Here is a 21,276-nt window from a genome sequence, read left to right as displayed (position 1 = left end):
AACTGTTTCTTAGTTTGGAGGTTGCTTGGATTCCTTGTTTTTATGTACCTAGGGAATAAAAACGTGCTTATGAGACTGAAATTAATTACAAGGTCAGTTTCTTAAATAATTTCGAATGTTTACAAATTTAAAAAAATAAACAAACCCTTACTAAGCCTTTTCTTTCTCATGGGAGTTTTTTTTTAACATGTTAATTATGTATCTCACAAAAATACTATTAATATGAAAAGTTCAAACTAAAAAAAAAAAGGCTTAGTAAAATCAACCATTCTATTTTATGTGTATGTGTGTATATCACACATTAATTTTGGAATTTTTTATTTCACCTGAAAAATATCCCAAACCTAACATGCCTTAGATTTATTTGAAGTTTTTTTTTAATGCAAGTGGCCTATAATACTTTAAAACTGCAATGCTTGTTTCTTTGCTTCTATTCACTTAATATTGAAAAATGTTTTACATTACATTTTGTGTTCTGCGTTGTTTTATGATTGTGACATAGGTATGCGTTATTTGTTTGCATTTAGAACTAGAGAAAGCTTTCATTGGGCAACTACTCATTGCCTCAGGAGTTTATGTGTTTTAACAGGAAGACGTCTTTTCACTTGAAGCCATGCCCAAGTATTTATTCATAGCGAAGTTGTTTTCGTGCTTCGTGAAGTACTACTTTTATTTTGATAGGCTCCACTGTATATCATAATAAATGTAATAAATTGCACTCATATCCAATGTTAAATATAATTTTTGTTATAGTTACATTTTAAAGTTTATGTCTAATTGTATTTTGAAATCATTTAGGTATAGACAAATCAAATTCCTTTCTCATTGGCTGAGATTTCCAAGCATGCACCATGGTAGGTGTAGGATGTAGCTTACGTATTCTGCCATCTGAATCCTTGTGTGTTTATCACATATGCCTCCCTTGTTGTTCAAAGGTTGCTTTGCTTTTGAGAATGTTCCCCACATACTTATTGTTACTTTTTTTTTGTGGGTTTTAATAAATTAGAATTTCTAAAAAGAGCTGTTCTGAGAAAATTCTTGTTTGCAAGGATATTTCCTCCTAGATATTTTCATCTTTTTTTCTTTTTTGTATGTCCTAAAATAAGCAACATGAGTACTTTTACATGCAAGGAAGTGCCATAGCTACAATTGCCAAATCTGCGAAACAATAAGCCTCGATAATTCTGTGTTTTAGAACATTTCGTATCTTTGAGCACCACCTTGCAAGCGCCATAGAACGACAGTGGTGCTGCCGAGCCAGCAGTGCAGGAACGTGAATGAAGGTCAACATTGATGAGTTCCATTACTTAATTCTGGAAAAAAAATGGCAAGTTTCAGCAAGACAACAGTTTTAAATGTAAAACGATTAGACAGAATGTTTGCTCCAGGAAGAACGTTAACTTCACAAATAGATTAAACATGTTATATGTAACAATTCAATCTCAAATCATTTTTGGTACAGATCCCCATATTTTTAAATTTTCTGTTTGCATACATTGCAGGTTTTTGAAAAGCACTATAAATCAAAACACAGAGTTTATTTATGGCTTTTTTTTAAGCTTTACTGAGATGTAATTGATATACTATACACTGTACATATTAAAGTGTACAATTTGAAGTTTTGACATATGTATACACATGTGAAAATCACCAACAAAAGCAAGATGATGAGCATGTTCCACACTTTGTAATAAATTGTCATGTTTTTGCAATGCTTTGTAATCCCTCCCTTTGACCTCCCACCCTCATTTCCCATCACCAGGCAACCATAGATATGCTTTCCGTCAGTATAGATTAGTTGGCATTTTCAGGAATTTTAAATGAATAGAATGATAAAAACTGTACTCTCTTTTGATCTGGCTTCTTTCAGTCAGCGAAATTATTTTGAGATTTATGTATACTTTTGTTTCTGCCAATAGTTTATTTCTTTTTCTTGCTTAGTACTACTCCATTATGCCTATATGCCACTACTGGTTTATCCAGTCACCTCCAGAGACAGTTGGCTTTTTTCCAATGTTGGGTTGTTGAAGTAAATCTGCTTTGAATATCTGCGTCCCTATCTATGTGTGGAAAAATGCTGTCATTTCTTAGGTAAATACCAAGGAGCAGAATGTCTGGTTGTATGGTAGGGGTATGTTTAAATTTTGGGGAAACTGCCAAACTCTTTTTTTCAAAACGATTATAGCATTTTACGTTTTCAGCGGCAGATGACAATTCCAGTTGCCCCCACATCTTTGCTAATACTTGTGGTCAGTATTTTCAGTTGTGGTCATTTTAGTGGATGTCTAGTGGTACTTGTTTTACTTAGCTTTTCCCTAATGACTAATGATCTTGAGCATCTTTTCATATACTTAGTTAGCATATGTATATGTTTTTTATTGAAGTGACTGTTGAAATCTTTTGTCCATATTTCTACTGGGTTGTTTGTCTTGTAGAGTGTAATCATTCTTCATATCTATTTAGGCACAGATCATGTAAATGTATGTTAAAAGTACTATAGGCCAGGCGCTATGGCTCACACCTGTAGTCCCAGCACTTTGGGAGGCCGAGACAGGCAGATCATGAGGTCAGGAGATCGAGACCATCTTGGCTAACACGGTGAAACGCCATCTCTACTAAAAACACACACACACAAAAAAAATTAGCCAGGCGTAGTGGTGGATGTCTGTAGTCCCAGCTACTCGGGAGGCTGAAGCATGAGAATGGCATGAACCTGGGAAGTGGAGCTTGCAGTGAGCCAAGATCTCGCCACTGCACTCCAGCCTGAACAACAGAGTGAGACTCCATCTCAAAAAAAAAAAAAAAAAAAAAAAGTCACCTTTTTAATCCCTAAATTCATCCAATTGAACTTCATTATCCTTTTTTTTTTTTTTTTTTTTTTTTTTTTTTGAGACGTAGTCTGGCTCTGTCGTCCAGGCTGGAGTGCAGTGGCCAGATCTCAGCTCACTGCAAGCTCCGCCTCCCAGGTTTACGCCATTCTCCTGCCTCAGCTTCCCAAGTAGCTGGGACTACAGGCGCCCGGCACCTCGACCGGCTAGTTTTTTGTATTTTTTAGTAGAGACGGGGTTTCACCGTGTTAGCCAGGATGGTCTCGATCTCCTGACCTCGTGATTCGCCCGTCTCGGCCTCCCAAAGTGCTGGGATTACAGGCTTGAGCCACCGCGCCCGGCCGAACTTCATTATCCTTTAAGATTAATCTTAAAAGAATAATCAAAAATATGAACCAGTTCTAGTATTACTATTCAAGAGATGTGATACTAGAATTTATGCATCTTATTTTTAATACCTCTCTCACATATGATTAAAATTTCTTTTTAAACAATGCATTACAGTCCCATTTCTCATGTCATGGTTATTGAGTTCTCTCTAATGCTGCTCCTAATCTGAAATATACATGCAACACGTTGTAGCTTCATGTGGATACAATAATAGCTAAAAGTGAATAGCACTTTTACATTAAACCGTTTGGTCCTCACATCAGCTTGTGTGTATTGTGATCCCTTTTTAAAATGACAAAACTGAGGCACAGCAAGGAAAGACACTTTCCCAAGGTCATGAGTATGTGACAGAGTAGAGTTCACATCAAGTCTGCTTGACTTTAGTTTCCACCCTCTGTGCTTTTATAAAACACTGAAATGTTTTCTTTTAAGAAGTGCCCTAGGCCAGGCGCTGTGGCTCATGCCTGTAAGCCCAGCACTTTGGGAGGCTGAGGCGGGCAGATCACTAAGTCAAGAGATCGAGGCCATCCTGGCCAACATGGTGAAACCCAGCCTCTACTAAAAATACAAAAATTACATGGGCGTGGTGGTGCGCACCTGTCGTCTCAGCTACTCAGGAGACTGAGGCAGGAGAATTGCTTGAACCCGGGAGGCGGAGGTTGCAGTGAGCCGAGATTGCGCCACTGCACTCCAGCTTGGTGACAGAGTGAGACTCAGTCTCAAAAAAAATAAAAAAAAAGAAATGCCTTGAACAGTAATGAATTTTTTAGCAACAAATTATAAATCGTGCCATAATTTTCCTCCTCCAGTGAACCTTTGTACAAATAAATAAAGAAATCTGAGTTGTAACTTTATTTCCCTTTCTGAGCAATAAAATTGCCAAAATGAATATAATGGGATGAAATACAATAAAGTTAATCTTACTGGAAAAGTCTAAAAATTGCAAACTGAGTCCCTCTCAGTTATAGTCATTAAATGTGATACACTCTGATATGCTCATTTTTCTAGCTTGACTTTCAAAAGTATAATATTTTGTCAAGAGACAATCCATTAAACACTGACCAAATCCAAGGTTTGCAAGCGACATGTTTTATTGCATCTAATAGAAAATCTAATTTGAGTCATTTTTCTCTGAACAATGGAATCATTGCATGACGATGCAAAGTTCTATAACATGACAATTCAGACACCAAAAGCGTATTACCAATGTTACAATTAAGATGTTTCTGATGCTGACAAAAAATGAAGTGAATAAGACAATTTTAACAGATTTTAATAATTCTAACTACAGTATATATGATTCTAATGTATGTAAATGAGTTGATGTACATAGACTCATTCATAAAATAACTGCTGGATCACAGGGCTGGGGAGCCCAGGTTGTTCTGCCTTTAATCTAGCTCTCTGCTTTCTCATCTCCTCATGAACCTGGCAATCTCTTTTCTTCCTCTGCTTAGAGATATTCAGGGATGGAAGCGCCACACCTTTTTTTGTTAGATCTCACCATTTCATCATTTCAAAGGGGCAATCACAATTTCTGTTGCTCCAAGCTTCTTAAAAGGAAGAGTCTTAGATGACATGTGCCATACTTTTAATTTTTACTTTAATTAATATATCACAAGACACAATATCATGTATAATTAACCAGTTATTGCTTAACTTTTCTTAGGTAGTTTTATTAATTGCTATATAGTGAAATGTACATTTTTGTTTACTGAACTGTCACCTCTTATGGATTTCAGGATATTCTGAGTTTTGCAAAGTGTTCTTTACAATTTAAGCTTTTCCTTAAATCAGAAAATATTTCTCCCTGTTCTGTGAATTGCATGCCCTCCTCTTCAGACAGATAAGAAAAAAAGCAATCAAATCCACAGATAAACAGACACCGGCCTGTTCTCACTGCTTGCCAGCCTCACTTTTCACTAAGCACTGAGAAATGTCAACTTGGACAGGGTAGCATTCCTGCACTCCAAGAAGCAGTGAATTTCTAGTTTTCTTCTCCAGGCTTTCTTTTCCACTCCCTGCAAACATGCACCTAAAAGGATGCTGAGCATCATATCACAGTTCTTACAGGAGCTTCCTCTCAACTCTTGTGTCCTTGTGAAGTGAGGTGCGATGGACTCACCAAACAGCTGTGTAGAACGGTGTATTGATCAGGAGCTCCAGCTCCCTGGTTCACACTTTACCACTGCTGGTTTGCTAATGGGGCCATCTTGAGGAAGATCCTTAAATTTTTCAGACCTCAATTTCCCCTTCTCAATTACAGGGATGATAAGAATACCCCTCTAACTATGGAGTTATTGTAAGAATTTTGTGAAGTAATTATGGAAAACTGCCTGGCATTAAGTAAACCCTGTCTGTGTATGCTATTTTTCTTTGTTGGCCCTAAGATTAGGAGAATGCTGCTGAAAACTGTATGGCAAATGGGGCAGATGTGATTTGGGATGCCCCTCATCGTTTTCCATATGGCTCTCCCAGCACTTTTAGGAGGACCTAAGCAGCTAAGTGAAGAGATGATGTGATGTTTCACAAAGCCCAAGATTTTGCTAAACCAAGAACAGATTGCATGTAGGGTGTGCACAAGAAAGGCCAAACATCTGATCATCCTTAAGGCTGTTTCTGCCTTGTTAGAGCTTATCTTCAACAAATGACTAGTGACTTGGAGCAGAACAAGTAACTTCAGAGCAGCAAACTGCAATATGTGATTTTTTTTTAAAGAAAAGAATCAAGACAATGTTGCATCTATATGTATATTTAAATATAGGGTTTGTAGTTAGAGAAAAATGATGCTCACACAACATGTGTCTTGGAAACCCCTCCCAATCTCAAGTACCACGTAATGAAGCAGAATTCAGAGCTGGCATCCCAGACACACAGACAAAAAGCAGAAGCCTCAATGTCAGATGATGAAAGGTCTGCAGGTAGAAGGGGAGTGGCAGCAAAGGCTCCATAGGGTAAGTGCTTTGGGAGAAGAAAAACAAGTATCAGTCATTGTGTATCTGTATGTGTACCTGTCTTTGTCTCTCCCCCGGCAGTCTTTCCCTCTACATGTGTGTGTTTCTTATTCTATTTCTCTGTCTCATTCTGACTCACTCCGTTTCTCTTTCACCTTCTGTCTGTGTCTCTGTCTCCTTCTCTCACACACACTCACCCCACAGTAATGACTCCAGTCATTAATCAGGATGTAAAGTGCTGACAGCAGTGATCAAGAAGGATGGACTGTGCACAGTGGCTTACACTTGTAATCCCAGCACTTTGGGAGGCCAAGGCAGGAGGATTGCTTAAGACCAAGAGTTTGAGACCAGCCTCAACAACGTAGTGAAATACCCCTCTCTACAAAAATAAATAAATAAGCAAATAAAACAATTAGATGAATGTGGTGGTGTGCACCTGTAGTCTCAGCTACTTGGGAGGCTGAGACTGGAGGATCTCTTGAGCATGGGAGTTTGAAGCTACAGTGAGCTATGTTTGCACCCCTGCACTCAAGCCTGGGTGATAGAATGAGACCCTGTCTCCAATAATAATAACAATAACAACAAATTTTAAAAGGATGCAAGATCGCATTTAAGAGAAAAACAAAAGAGCAGGGTAATTCAGATATTCCTGTATCCTGCCTGTGCTTTCCTAGAGACCAAGTTTTGTGAGTTAAAGTGATTAGTTACATTTCTCAAAAATTAATCAGCTTCTGACTTCTGAAAAATACAGAAGGTAGAAAAGAGACTGCTTATTTTTAAAATATTTACAATCAAATCAATCCCTTAAAAACTGAACAAATAAAAACATCAGTTACATCATATTACTGAGAGAGCAACCCAAAGATCCAAATGGGCAATGGCACCCATAGTATGGAATTTTAAACTAGAATCCTAGTTTAAGGATTCATTACTAATATTATGTGTATGATGTGGATAATGGCTGTCAGGTCTTACTTGGAGGACATGGAAATAATGGTAGAATTTTCATGCTTATTTACAAAATAAGTTTATGCTGGGCCCAGGAAAAATGGACTTAAGTTCCTAACTCTATTCTTTCCTTGGAACTCAGATTTCCAATGATGCGTGCTGCTTTTAGCTAATTAAATAAGCTAGCTTTTACCTTATCTGACAAAACACATTTTCTCAGGATAGCTGATATTATATATGGCTTAAGGAAAACAGTGTGCTTTAATTTACACAAACGGTAGGAATGATTTTATGGATTGCAGATATATATATATATATATATATATATATATAGAGAGAGAGAGAGAGAGAGAGAGAGAGTGTATTTTTCAATCCCAAGATGAGTGTCTAATTGCCAAAAATTCAGGAAATGTGTTTCAAAGTAATGCTTATTTTATACACAGTAGGATTGTTGGAATTTAAAAAAGGAAAATGGAATACAAAGGTATTATACTCAAATAAAAAGCATATAGCCTTTCAAATAAGCCAGATACGGAGCTTACAGGTGGGGCAGATACCCTGAAGAAAAAGGATGCGGGAGGTCAGGCTTTGAAAAAGCATATTAGTGTTAGCCACCCTTTGGGCACAGTCCCGTTATATAAAAATAGTAGCTTCAGGTTCCTGGACACTTTCTATGTCCCAGACATTTGCTATACTCTATATGCTACTTTATTTCATGCTTTCAAAAACTTATGTAAGGTGAGCATCTCTGTTTTATAGGAAATGTGAGTCGCTTAAATCTAAGATCCAAGAGGGTTTTTCTTAGAGAAGACGCAGGTACCTCCATGTTACCAGCTAAGAATCGGGTGGGAAAAGCTCCTTCCATTGTACAGGCCTGGTGCTCCTACCAAGTGGGAGAAGTGACACTTCCTTTGGTCATCTGGCATGGGGGCTGAAGGATGGTAGGAATCTTCTAGAGTGCTTCTGTTTTAGAAAGACCAGGCAGTAGCCTTGGTTATTAGAATGCATTGATTGGGCAACCATAAACACAAGCAATAAACAACTTATACAACTTTGATAGACATTTGTAGGAAGTTCATCTGTATACTCACAAATTAAATAGAGGGAAAGTATCTTAACTGACAAAGAAAAATGTTACTACATCAATAATCCAATTATCTCCATTATCGTAGTGCCTCATCCTGGGTGTAATTGATGTCACCCAAATATTTCCATTACCATAGTGCCTCATCCTGGATGTAATTGATGTCACCCTTCTGTTCCATGACTTGGACCCAAAAGGAGGGCAGTCTTTAACACTGAATGTGACGAGTGTTTCTTCCTAAACCTTGGTTCAGCCAGGACGGTTTCTTACATGCTACTCTTCTAGTGAGATGTTCCACTCTCTATACAACCTTTGAACATGACTTTGAAATCAGAGCTCAGAGCCTTCCTTCTACTTCTTCCTCTCCAATAAGCAACCTAATCTCTCAACATACTTTTGCCTCTATCTTTGTTTAAAAAAAAAAAAATAGTGTTTTCTAAAACCAATGATGGCTAGTTAGGAACACTTTGGAAAATAAAGGAAAGAACCTTAAATAAACAAATAACTATTATTATCAATCCTCAAGTTGTAAGCACTATTAACATTGTGATCTGCAAGTTGAACTATACGAAATTGCTGCTGATAGACTTGTTGTCCTCCTCACTCAGCAAATTCATGTGCTTAAACCTAAATTTAATGTATGTCTTTTTAAGATTATTTTGTGCATAGATTTATATTTATAAAACTGTGGTTATGTCCACACAACTTATATCTAGGTTGTTTGTGTTTTGCTGAACATAATATAGAGTACATTTTACCATGCAACGGTTCTTTGCAAACGTATTTTTAATTGGGAGTTTCACTTAATATACGCCTTCCTTTGTGCCTTTGCTCTGTAGAGCCAGGGTGTCGTTGGCTCCAGGCAGGCATTTATTCAGCAGTAAGTTTTAACTATTTACTAATCAAAGAGATTGCTTAAGCCAGCAGAAAAAAGCTGTATTTAGTTAGGACATTTGAGCATTTTCTGGAAGACTTTTTTACAAGAAAAACTTGAGGGAATCCAGTTAAATACGTTGTTTGCAGTACCAGCAGTGTTATATTTCCTGAGAACAGCTGTACAATAGGAATTGCCAAAATTATAATTCATCACATCAAAACTGACCTTTCCAAATATTTAAGAGGTTGAAATTTTAGCTAAATACAGTTTCAGGAGCTCATTAGATTTTCAAGACTATATCTAAGAATATCATGGCTACATTTCAAAATGTGGTATTTGAAGATACGTGTCTCTAAATGATGTTATCAGATTTTAAAAAATATTCCAAATCCATTAGTCATTGTTGTGCAATGCAGAGTGCAGCATTCCCTTCTTAGAAAGATACATTTACTTTTGTGATGTTATAGAGTCTATGAAATCTGGGCAAATACTTATCTAGACTCAAGAGCACATTCAATTTTCGGCTAAGCTAGACTCTAAAGAATAATTTTGTTTCTTTCTGTACTGATGTAGAGAAGAATCCTGAGCTGTCTGTGCAGGGCATCATTTAGCATAGCTCCCCCACATGGTCAAACAAAATTGAGAAAAGCAAGCATCAGAATATAGCTGCCTTTAGAAAAATCACAGCCCACATCTCAGTTTTGACATTTCTGAGTAATCCCATTGTAACAGTAATGGTAACATAGTATTTAACCCAGAATTTTCCAAATTTATTTGAGCACCGTATCTCTTTTTCGAATATGTGGAGCCCTGGGACATCCAGTAGAATCTAGGAAATGTTGTAACCATCTAGGTAGTGTCTTTTGATTACTTGAATTTGCCTACTCTAAACACTATCATCTTAGTCAGTTATCAGTTAGAATCCAGACAGTCCTGGTGACTCTCTACAATACTAGCAATGGTGAATTTTTGGCCAGGCATTGGAGCTCACACCTACAATCCCAACACTTTGAGAGGCGGAGGCAGGAGAATTGTTCCAGCCCAGGAGTTTGAGACTAGCTTGGGCAAGATGGTGAGACCTCGTCTCTACAAAAAAATTAAAAATGTAAAAAATTAGCCAGATATAGTGCTGCATGCCTGTAGTCCCAGCTACCCAGGAGACTGAGGGAGGAGGATTGCTTCAATCCAGGAGTTCTAGGCTGCAATGAGCCGTGATGGCACCGCTGCACTCCAACCTGGTTGACAGCGAAAGACTATATATATATATGTGTGTATATGTATGTGTGTGTGTATGTGTGTGTATATATAGATATATATATAGATATATATAGATATATATAGATATATATAGATATATATAGATATATATAGATATATAGATATATATAGATAGATATATAGATATATATAGATATATAGATATATAGATATATATAGATATAGATAGATATATATATAGATATATATGGAGAGAGAGTGAGTGGATTTTGTAAAGATGATAAAACATTGGAAAAAAATTAAACCTACAATATGATATTAAAGTATCTGTAGTTTTTATCATCATACAACACACTGTACGTGGTGTAGAGTTCCAATATTCATTTCTATCGCCTTCTTCACACACACATGCTCACAACAGATGGCAGTCTGTACGTAAGATGACCACTGTAGTGTGCCCCTGGAGGTTCCTTTTGTGCATTAAATAGCATTTGGCAAGGCCTTTTTATTGTTTCATGGCAGTATTCCTAAGTATCCTGCTCATCCTATATCTTAGCAGCATTTATCAATCTTCTCTGCCTGCTGTTGTTAAGTTTCCTTTTTTCTTTTTATCAACTGTGTTTCTAAGGAGTTTTGCTTGGCTGCAGAACACCCAGGGAAGGGCATACAGTTAAAAACTCCCCAGGTGTGACTTATTACATATTTCCCCTGGTCTTAATGTGTGTCTGGGCAGTGATGTGGACTTAAGGGCACATTTGGGGCTTGCAGTCTTTACCCACCATCCTGTGAAAGAGATAGACATGTGAATAGAGAGTAGGAGATTTTTGTTTGTTTGTTTGTTTGTTTGTTTTTTATGACAAGCAGAATGGTAAGTCACAGAGGAAACTAGAAGCCCAAATGGTAAATGCAAGCTTAGAGGGGCTGATGCAGCTTCAGTCATGGGGACCCCTGTCTAGCCTGGAGAGAAGCTCAGGCCTCATCTGCTAGGAGGTTTGTTTTCAAGTCACCTTTTAATTGGAATGTAGTATATGCCCATTTAAAACAAAAACAGAACTTGGAAAACAGAAATCTTCGAGGAAAAATGATATACATTCCTATCACTTAAAAGGTAGTCAAGATGACATTTAGATGTCATATTTCCACTCTCTTTTTTATTATTTATTTATTTATTTATTTTTGAGATGGAATCTCACTCTGTCACCCAGGCTGGAGTGCAATGGCGCAATCTTGGTTCACTGCAACTCTGCCTCCCAGACTCAAGGAATTCTCCTGCCTCAGCCTCCCGAGTAGCTGGGATTACAGGCGCCCACCACCATGCCCAGCTAATTTTTGTGTTTTTAGTAGAGATGGGGTCTTGCCATTGGCCACATTAGCTTTGAACTCCTGACCTCAGGTGATCCACCTGCCTCAGCCTCCCAAAGTGCTAGGATTACAGGTGTGAGCCACTGCACCTGACCCCCTTTCTCTTTTTTATAACATATAGTTATTCTATCACTCCTCTAAGGTAAATTACTGGTTTTTAACTTCAGGCTGTGGATGAGAAAAACCAAGGGCCTGAGTCTGGACTGTCTGAAGTCCACACTCGACCGCTGCTGAAGACCCTGGATGGAGACTTCCTGCCATTGCAGTGAAGAGCAAAAATGAAACAGATTCTCCACACAAGCAGGTCCTACATATAGAACAAAATATAGCTACTTTCTAGTATTTAAGAATATATCTGCCTGCAGGCTTTAAAACTGAGCCAATATTGTTACTGATTCTTCATTTTCTAATCAGTTCCAAAGTATAATTGATGAGAATGACGGCCCAACTATGGAGAGATACTGGACTGTAAATTGCACTAGTGGTCCTTTAAGCTGTGTTTCTGGTTCGTGGCGGAAGCATCCAAAAGAGTGTCTTTTATAAGAATCAAAACTATAGGTACACTTTTCCCCTTTAAAGTTGGTTTCTTGAACCCCCGTAAACACTATTATTTAGTCAAACTCTGTAACACTGGTTTGGCCCAAAATAAGAACTACTTATCCCTGGCTTTCACATTCATGTTATGACTTAAGAGAGAGAGTGAAAGAGGGGTGGAAGTCAGGGTGGGGGTGGAGGGAGAGGCTCAGGTTCATAGACTATAATTATAAGTCACCTGAGCTGGGGTTGCTGAAAGGTTACTTGAAGAAAAGGGTGATTAATATTTTCAAGTATCTAAATGGAGCCATCTCTGGCTAAAGAATAGCATTTTAAAGATATAATATTATTTTAAAAATTTTAAGGAGCTTCAAGACTGGACCTTTTCTTTTGTTATAGATTTTTTTTTTGAACTTTAAAAATTATAGGAAACCATTTGGTGAGTTAGACATTTTTAAAATTATAGTTTCATGGGAAAAATAACAGCATTGACTTTTAGATCTGGATGTGTTTTTCTGTGTTAAAGCTACTTACTAAATGGAGCATGTCGTAGTTTTTACTCAACAGGACAGAGTCTTTTAAAATTCTCTTTGTGAATAATTGTTATGTTGTTTTCTCAAAATACATTTTTCAAGGATTATCTCCCTCTTAATGCCACAATATCAGAACCTTGCCTAAAGATTGTTTTCAGTCTGCCTTTGCTGCAAGACTGTGTTTGAGGCCCCAGAGATAATAAATAGATTTATCTGTGAACACTACTTTTCTTGCCAAAAATCAGATACATAGGTAGACGCATATATAGATAGAAATAGAGATAGGTAATTATAGGTAGGTAGGTGGATAAGAGATTGAGAGAGAGAGAAAGAGTGAGAGAGAGAGAGAGAGAAAGAGTGAGAGAGAGAGAGTGAGAGAGAGAGAGAGAATATCCAGTTATGGTGAGGAAATGGGAAACAAAATTGCTACAACTGTTTTGATAAGTAATCTAGCAGTATGTACCAAAATTTAAGATGTGAATACTCTACAACATATAAATCATAATTTTAGGAATATAGAACTAAAAAATGAATAATAATCCGTGTGTGTGTGTGTGTGTGTGTGTGTGTGTGTGTGTATAAAATATCTCTTTTTTGAATATTGGCGCATGCCTGTAGTCCCAGCTACCCAGGAGCCTGAGGGAGGAGGATTGCTTCTCCTCAGGAGGATTATATATATGTATACACACACACACACACACACACACACACGGATTATTATTGCTACATTGTTTATAATAAGAAAAAGGATGCAACCATAATTCTGTAAATAGTAAAAGAATAAATTAGGGCACATCCATGCTGAGGTGGATTGACTCTGTCTTACAAAGCGGGAGTTAGATCAACAGGCATTGATGAGAAATAAAAAGTACTGATTCATGAGAAGGGCATATGCATAGTCGTCTGAGTGGTAGGATAATAGTAAAAGAAGCGGGTGGAGACTTACTTTATTCTATTGTACTTCAGTTCGCTGTGCTTCGCAGATATTGGGATTTTTACAGATCGAATGTTTGTAGCTACCCTGCTTCAGCAAATCCATTGGCACCATTTTTCCAACCCCAAGTGCTCACTTTGTGTCTCTGTCACATTTTGGTAATTTTGTTTTTGTTTTTGTTTTTGTTTTGAGACGGAGTCTCGCGGAGTCTCGCTCTGTCGCCCAGGCTGGAGTGCGGTGGCGCCATCTTGGCTCACTGCAAGCTCCGCCTCCCGGGTTCCCGCCTTTCTCCTGCCTCAGCCTCCCGAGTAGCTGGGACTACAGGCGCCCGCCGCCACGCCCGGCTAGTTTTTTGTACTTTTAGTAAAGACGGGTTTCACTGTGTTAGCCAGGATGGTCTCGATCTCCTGACCTCATGATCTGCCCGCCTCGGCCTCCCAAAGTGCTGGGATTACTGGCGTGGGCCACTGCGCCCGGCCTTGGTAATTGGTGTAGTATTTCAAACTTTTAAATTATTATTATATCTGACATGGTGATCTGGGATCAGTGATCTTTGAGGTTATTGTTATAATTGTATTGAGATGCCGTAAACCACTCCCATATAAAATGGCAAGCTTAATTGATAAATGTTATTAATGAATGTGTTCTGACTTCTCCACCAACCACGCATTTCTTTATCTCTTTTCCTCTCCTTGCGCTCCACCCCATTTCCTGAGTCACAACAATATTGAAATTAGGCCAATTAATAACCTTACAGCAGCCTCTAAGTGTTCAAGTGAAAGGAAGAGTTACATGTCTCAATCAAAAACTAGAAATAACCAAGCTGAGTGAGGGTGCCATGTGGAAATCTGAGACAGGCTGAAAGCGGTACCTCTTACACCAAACAGCCAAGTTGTGAATGCAAAGGAAAAGTTCATGAAGGGAATGAAAAGTGCTACTCCAGTGAAAACACAAATGATAAGAAGGCAAAACAGCCTTATTGCTGATACAGACAAAGTTTGAGTGGCCTGGCTGGAAGATCCAGCCAGCCACAAGATTCCCTTAAGCCATAGCCTCATCCAGAGCAAGGCTTTAACTCTTTTCAATTCTGTGAAAGCGGAGAGAGCAAAGGAAGCTGCAGAAGAAAAATGTGAAGCTAGCAGAGGTTGATTCATGAGGTTGAAGGACAAAAGCTGTCTATATAATATAAAATTACAAGGTGAAGTAGCAAGTGCAGATCATTGATGAAGGTAGCAACACTAAACAGCAGATTTTCAGGGTAGACCGAGCAGCCTTCTGTGGGAAGAAGATGCCATCTAGGACTTTCATAGCTAGAAAGAAGTCAAGGTCTGGCTTTCAAGCTTCAAAGGACAGGCTGACTTGCTTATTAGGAGCTAATGAAGCTGCTAGTTAAGTTGAAGGTAGTATTCATTTATTATTTCAAAAATCCTAGGACCCTGAAGACTTAATGTTAAGTCTACTTTGCCTGTGCTCTATAAATGGAATAACAAAGCCTGGATGACAATGCATCTGTTTACAGCCTGGTGTACTGAATATGTTAAGCCTACTGTTGAGAACTACTGCTCAGAAAAAGATTCATTTAAAAATATTACTATTCATTGACAATGCATCTAGTAATCCAATAGCTCTCATGTAGGCATACAAGGAGGATATTAATGTTGTTTGCACGCCTGTTAATATAACATTCATTCTGCAGCCCATGAATCAAGGAGCAATTTTGGCTTTTAAGTCTTATTATTTTAATAAAGACATTTCATAAAGCTATAGCTGCCATAGATTCTTTTGATGGATCTGGGCAATGTCAGTTGAAAACCTTCTAGAAAGGATTCACCATTCTAGATGCTGTTAAATACATTCATGATTCTTGGAAGGAGGTAAAAATATCAACACTAGCAGGAGTTTGAAGAAGTAGATTTCAACCCTCATGGATGATTTTGAGGAGTTCAATACTTCAATGAAGAAAGAATAAATACCATTGTGGCAGAAACAGCAAGAGAACTAGAATTTAAAGTGGAGCCTGAAGATGGGCCTGAATTGCTGCTATCTCGTGATAAAACCTGGAGGAGGAGTTGCTTCTTACGGATTAGCAAAGAAAGTCATTTTCCTGAGATGCAATTAACTCTTGGTGAAGATACTGTGAATATTGTTAAAATGACCACAATGGATTTAGAATATTACAATAACTTAGTTAAAGAAGCTGCAGCAGCCTTTGAGAGGATTGGTTCCAATTTTAAAAGAAGTTCTACTGTGGACAAAATGCTGTCAAACAGTATCACATGCTACTTGAGAATGAGATGTATAGCATCACATGCTACAGAGAAATCTGTTACAAAAGAAAAAGTCAATCACTGCAGCAAACTTCCTTGTTTCTTATTTGAAGAAACTGCCACAGCCTCCCCAGCTTTTGGCAACCACCACCCTAATCAGTCAGCACCCATCAACATTGAGGTAAACCCTCCACCAAAAAAAAAAAAAATTTATATATATAACTCTATAAAGGCTCAGATGATTGTTAGTATTTTTTAGCAATAAAGTATTTTTAATTAAGGGATATACATTGCTTTCTTTGACGTAATGTTATTGCACATCTAATTGATGACAATATAGTGTAAACATAACTTTTATATGCACTGGGAAACCAAAAAATGTGTGTGACTTACTTTATTGTGGTGGTATGAAACCAAAACCACAGTATTTCCAAGGCATGCCAGTACTACTTTAAAGAGGTTAGCAAAATATCTTACCTTTTTTATGGACATCATAAATCAGAGTAACTTTTTTTGACCTGTTGAAAGAAGCCTGTCATCTGGCCTTCCGTAATTATTCTGTCTCTAGTTTTGTTTTCTTCTTTATTTGGCTAACTATATAATTAGGACAGCATTCTCTGGAATTGCCAATCTTATTTTGATTATGTGACCTTTGAGCCATGTTTACTGGGTTTTGGAGAAGACTGTCATCTGTACTTAGATATTTGAACCTCATCTCTAAATGAATGTTACATGCAATTAATTTTCAATAGAATGAATCTGCAGCTAGGATGAAAGCCAATTCCTTTGCTTGTTTTCAGAATGAATGTCTTTCTGAATCTGATACTAGAGAAATTTAATCAGAGAAACTTCAAGATGTTCAATCTCATTTATTGTCTCCCCATTCTTTTAGTGAACAAGATATTGATACTAGTAGACACTTCAATAATTGAGTTGTGTTTATGTCTGTTTTAACATTAATGGTGCTACTTAATTTTGTATAATATATTTACTTATTTAAAATGATCTGAATTTCAACATGTAGGCCATGTTGGGACTCCTAATTGTAAATTAGTCAAATGTGTTTGTAATAATGGGCATTTATTACTTTTAATGAAAAAATCCCCTGTAAATATTTTCTGAGCACCTACTATGTACAAGACAATGGGTTTCTGTGAGATGACTGATACATGGTTAAATGGAATTAACTGAATACTTGCCCTTTGACTCATTAGATGTTACAGGGATATTAGCAGTGAAAGATGAATTGTATGCTCATCAGCATGCCCTAAATAGTAGAAAATGTCTATTTGTTAGATAGAGACGAGGGAGAGAAATGACTCCATCCTCGCACTGAAGTGTTGTTTGATGACTTACCCTCATTTCCTGTAGTAGGAATGAAAGTGTTGATATGATTGAGTTTACTCTTGAAATTCTGGGTACACAGATATTATTTCCTGAGAATGTGCTGCTATGTAAGAGAGGCAAGGCAGCTAGTGGAAAGAGTCAGGCAGAGCTGATTTCAAGTTGTGACCCATGGTAACTTACCCCCTCGACCTCAGTTTTCTACCCCAGGGTATAAAGTGCATGCATTTCATGGAATGATAGCTCCAGCCCTTCCTTCCATAAGACACACTTCTCAGATAGGGAGGGCCAGGGGAGGGCGGCAGGGAGGAAGGGGATCTTGGGAGAGGAGGAGTCTGAGAGGCCTTGCTTGAGTCAGATGCCCTCCATTGCTGAAAGTGGGAGAGGATCCGGTGATTGACAGTTCCAACATGGCAAGCAATAGCAGAAGGGGAGGGAGGCACTAAAGAGAGGAAGAAGGGATATGAGGGCAGCAGAGGACCAATGCTCGCGAGCATAAATGTGTTTCTCAAACTGATGAAGGAGCAATTACTCTTTTCCCCCAAATCCTTTGCATATTAATACTTTTAGAAACATGTAAAATACAAATCTATTTTTAAATTCTCAATTACATATCCAATTGCTGTAATACTCTCTCGAAGTTTGCTCTCCATCTCTGTGCTGATCTTGTCACAGATGACACTCACAGAGGTTTCACTAGGCTCCTCTCTGACTTGCTGAGAAAATCCCTCCACATGCACCTCTAGGATCCTTTTATTTCTTCCCTCATGGTCTCTTCTCGGTCCTCTTTCCATTTGGTGTCACCGTCACCGTGCTGTGCAAACTTCAAGGTCCTCCTTTAAAAAATTCAACTACACCTTATCAGGGGATCTTATCCTCAAGTTCTTCCATAGCATTTCCCATCCCTTCATGACCCTCTGAATTCAGCCACATCCTTCACAGTGACACAGTTCCCCGGTTCTTCTGCAAAGCCTGGCACTTCTTTTTCTTTCTCTAGGTTAACCTTCTAATGGAGGTGCTTTCCCAAGATTCTGGCCTTGCTATCAGGCTCAGTACACTTAGTGTCTGAAGTGGAGTTGGGAGATTTTCATGAAGATTGCATTTTCTTCCTGTATGAGATTGAGTTAACTGTAAGATCACTGTATGCATATATTTTGAGTAGTGTCTTGGAGAAGATAGAAACTGGAATACTTGTTGAACACAGACCGTACTAGCCAATTTGCTAAAAGAAGAAGGCAGTCATCACTTACGTGTAAAATGAAGAGATGAGCAACTTCTTTGTTTTTATTCTCACTCTATCTCCCTTCCTTGCAACTGGAGCTTAGGCAGGTAGGACGTGAGGAGCTGTAGAATGAGGAAGTCAATAGATACATTTCTTTTCCAGTGACAGGTACTTTAACTTCTCTGACCCTCTCCATCCTCTTCAGGTACATGAGGTTAGGCACCATGATCCAGGAAGTCACTTCCAACTCAAAAATTCTGTAATTTTTTTTTGATTGCCTCTACTCGTGTTGTGTAACCTATTGATGTTCTCTTTCTCAGGGTCCTGGTTATTTGTTAATACCATCTTTTTTTGCTGTTTTTCTTTTCTAGCACTTGTATTGTGATTAGCGGCCAAAAAAATGACAGTCAGAACTTCAGCTAAGGTACAATAAGGTAAGATCCTTTTTCTAGTTGAGCTATTTCCTTGGAAAGGGGAATTGATGGCCCAATCTGTGAGAACAGATTAATAAGGAATAAGAATTTATAAGTTGGTGTTTTCAACATGATGTACAGTTGTTACCATTAGTCATGCTCAATTTTTTGTGTCTTAATAAAGCTAAGTGTGTTCATTTTCTCATCAGTTTAAAAATGGAAATAAAGTCATGTTGATTGAGATTTGAAATAAGTTAACTTTATTTCAAAAGCACATTTGTGTTTAACTGTAGCAATGTGGAATTTTTTGAAATATTGCAAAATGTTTGAATTATTAGTACATATATAGGATTGTGTAGCTTGTCTAATTCTTAGAAGCTTAAGAAGTATCCTTTGATTTAGATTGCCTTTCTTCAGAATGCTGTACAAATACGATTGTGAACATAAACAGCAACACTGTGGAAAAGCTCAATCTTTCTTAGATGTTATCCTTAATAATGTTTTATCTATCCAGCAAACACTGCTAACATCCTACCTTAAATCCAATCTCCCTATATTAGTCTGTTCTCATACAGCTATAAAGACACTACTTGAAACTGGGTAATTTATAAACAAAAGGGTAATTTGTTAATTGTGTTCTACATGGCTGGGGAGGCCTCAGGAAACTTATAATCATGACAGAAGGCGAAGGGGAAGCAAGGCATGTCTTACATAGTGACAGCAGAGAGGAAGAGAGAGTGCGGGGGAAACTGCCACTTTTAAAACCATCGGCTCTCATGAGAACTCCTTTGCTATCATAATAACAGCATGGGGGAAACCGCCCTCATGATCCAGTCACTTCCCACCGGGCCCCTCCCCTCAACACGTGGAGATTACAATTCGAGATGAGATTTGGGTGGGGACACAGAGCCAAATCCTATCACTACCCTCTTCCTTCCTAATAAAATCTTGATGTTGTAAGGACAGCAAAGTGCCCAGCTAAAAAATATTCTCATCTTCCCAGATTCTCTTTCTGTGGCCATGTGACTCAGCTCCAGCCAATGAGCTCTCAGTCTTGGTCCCTGGGGAGAGTCTTTCAAGAGGAGATTCCTCTTCAAATGTTTTTTCCTTTGTTCCTATCCCATCGTTCTATCAGGAAATCACGCCCCCACCCCCCACCCCTTCTTGCAATCACAGCAACAAAAGCCGAACTGGAGATACTGGAGTGGGAAGATAAAATGAGCTTGAGCTCTTGCAAGCCCACCATCAGATGTCTTGTTTCATGAGACACATACAGTCCCTAATTTAGACGAGCTTATTAGGTTTGCTGACACTCAGAGCCAAATGGAGCCTTAGCTGATTCAGTAACATTTATATCTGGATATCATGCTAGACACGTTACCCTATCTTACTTAAACACCACAGTAGTACTATTAAGTCGAGTATTTTTATTCCCATTTGATGTACGAGGAAACAGGCTCTCAGATGTGAAGAACTTTGTCCTGTGAAACTTGTCCTATGGTAGTAACTGGCACAGGTGAGATTTGAACTTGGACTTGTCAGAGGCTGATCCCTGTACACAGCTGCCTCAATGCTGGCCCTGACAGCCTGGTTCCAGGAGCTTATTTTGCTGATTACATTTTACAGTTAGGCAGTGGGCATTGTCAGCTCAGTAACTCTTTGACTACAATACTCTTCAATAGCACAGACTTTCTATTATATTTTCCATTTGTAAAACTAAGTGAACTGAGTCTGTTCCTGTATAACAGAAATGAGAGAGAAAGAGAGAGAGAGAGAGAGAAAGGAATAAAGAGAGAGAGAGAGAGAGACAAAGAAAGAAAGAAAGAAAGAAAGAAAGAAAAAGAAAGAAAGAAAGAAAGAAAGAAAGAAAGAAAGAAAGAAAGAAAGAAAGAAAGAAAGAAAGAAGGAAAAAAGAAAATAAAAGGAAAAGAGGAAAACAAGATCTGATTTGGGAGAATCAGTTTATATTGGAATTGCCTATGAAAGTTGGTAAAGGAAATATTAATTCTGAGCATCTTATTTTCTTTTTTTTTTTTTTTGAAATAAAAGTCTAGAACTAATGGTCAAAATATGGTCACCAAAACTCAGCTTTTACCCAACAATCATAGAATTAAGTATTCTCTGCCTAACTGTCTTCATTAATTCACTCTTATTGACTAGGTTCAGAAAAAATATACATATATAGCTTAAAAACTAAGTCACATAATGAAATTTCTTTCTGAAGAAAGTTATACAAGGCATTGCATAAGGCACTGAGCTGACTTGGGAGATGGGGGAGCTGGATAATGGAAAAATCTTTTGGCTGGAAAATAAGGGACTAGAAATGCAGGGGACAGCCCAGCAATTTTTGGCATTACAAAAAGCCATT

The 21,276-nt window shown here is 38.0% G+C and overlaps 1 protein-coding gene across 9 annotated transcripts in view; it reads left to right on the top strand.

Annotated features, from left to right (window-relative positions):
* LOC105474633 (cholinergic receptor muscarinic 3) overlaps nt 1–21,276 on the top strand; it is a 527,334-nt gene that overhangs the window by 223,580 nt on the left and 282,478 nt on the right. For 7 of the 9 annotated variants that reach the window (XM_071073804.1, XM_011729445.2, XM_011729450.2 and 4 more), the window contains one exon: nt 18,867–18,929. The exons of the other annotated variants lie outside the window; for them this stretch is intronic. The gene's annotated coding sequence lies outside the window, so the exon portion shown is untranslated. The remainder of the gene's footprint in view (nt 1–18,866; nt 18,930–21,276) is intronic. 9 annotated transcript variants of the gene reach the window in all.

This window comes from Macaca nemestrina, chromosome 1 (genome assembly GCF_043159975.1).
Source record: "Macaca nemestrina isolate mMacNem1 chromosome 1, mMacNem.hap1, whole genome shotgun sequence".
NCBI lineage: Eukaryota > Metazoa > Chordata > Mammalia > Primates > Cercopithecidae > Macaca > Macaca nemestrina.
The sequence above is the reverse complement of the archived record's forward strand: the minus strand, read 5'-3'. Positions and strand labels throughout refer to the sequence as shown.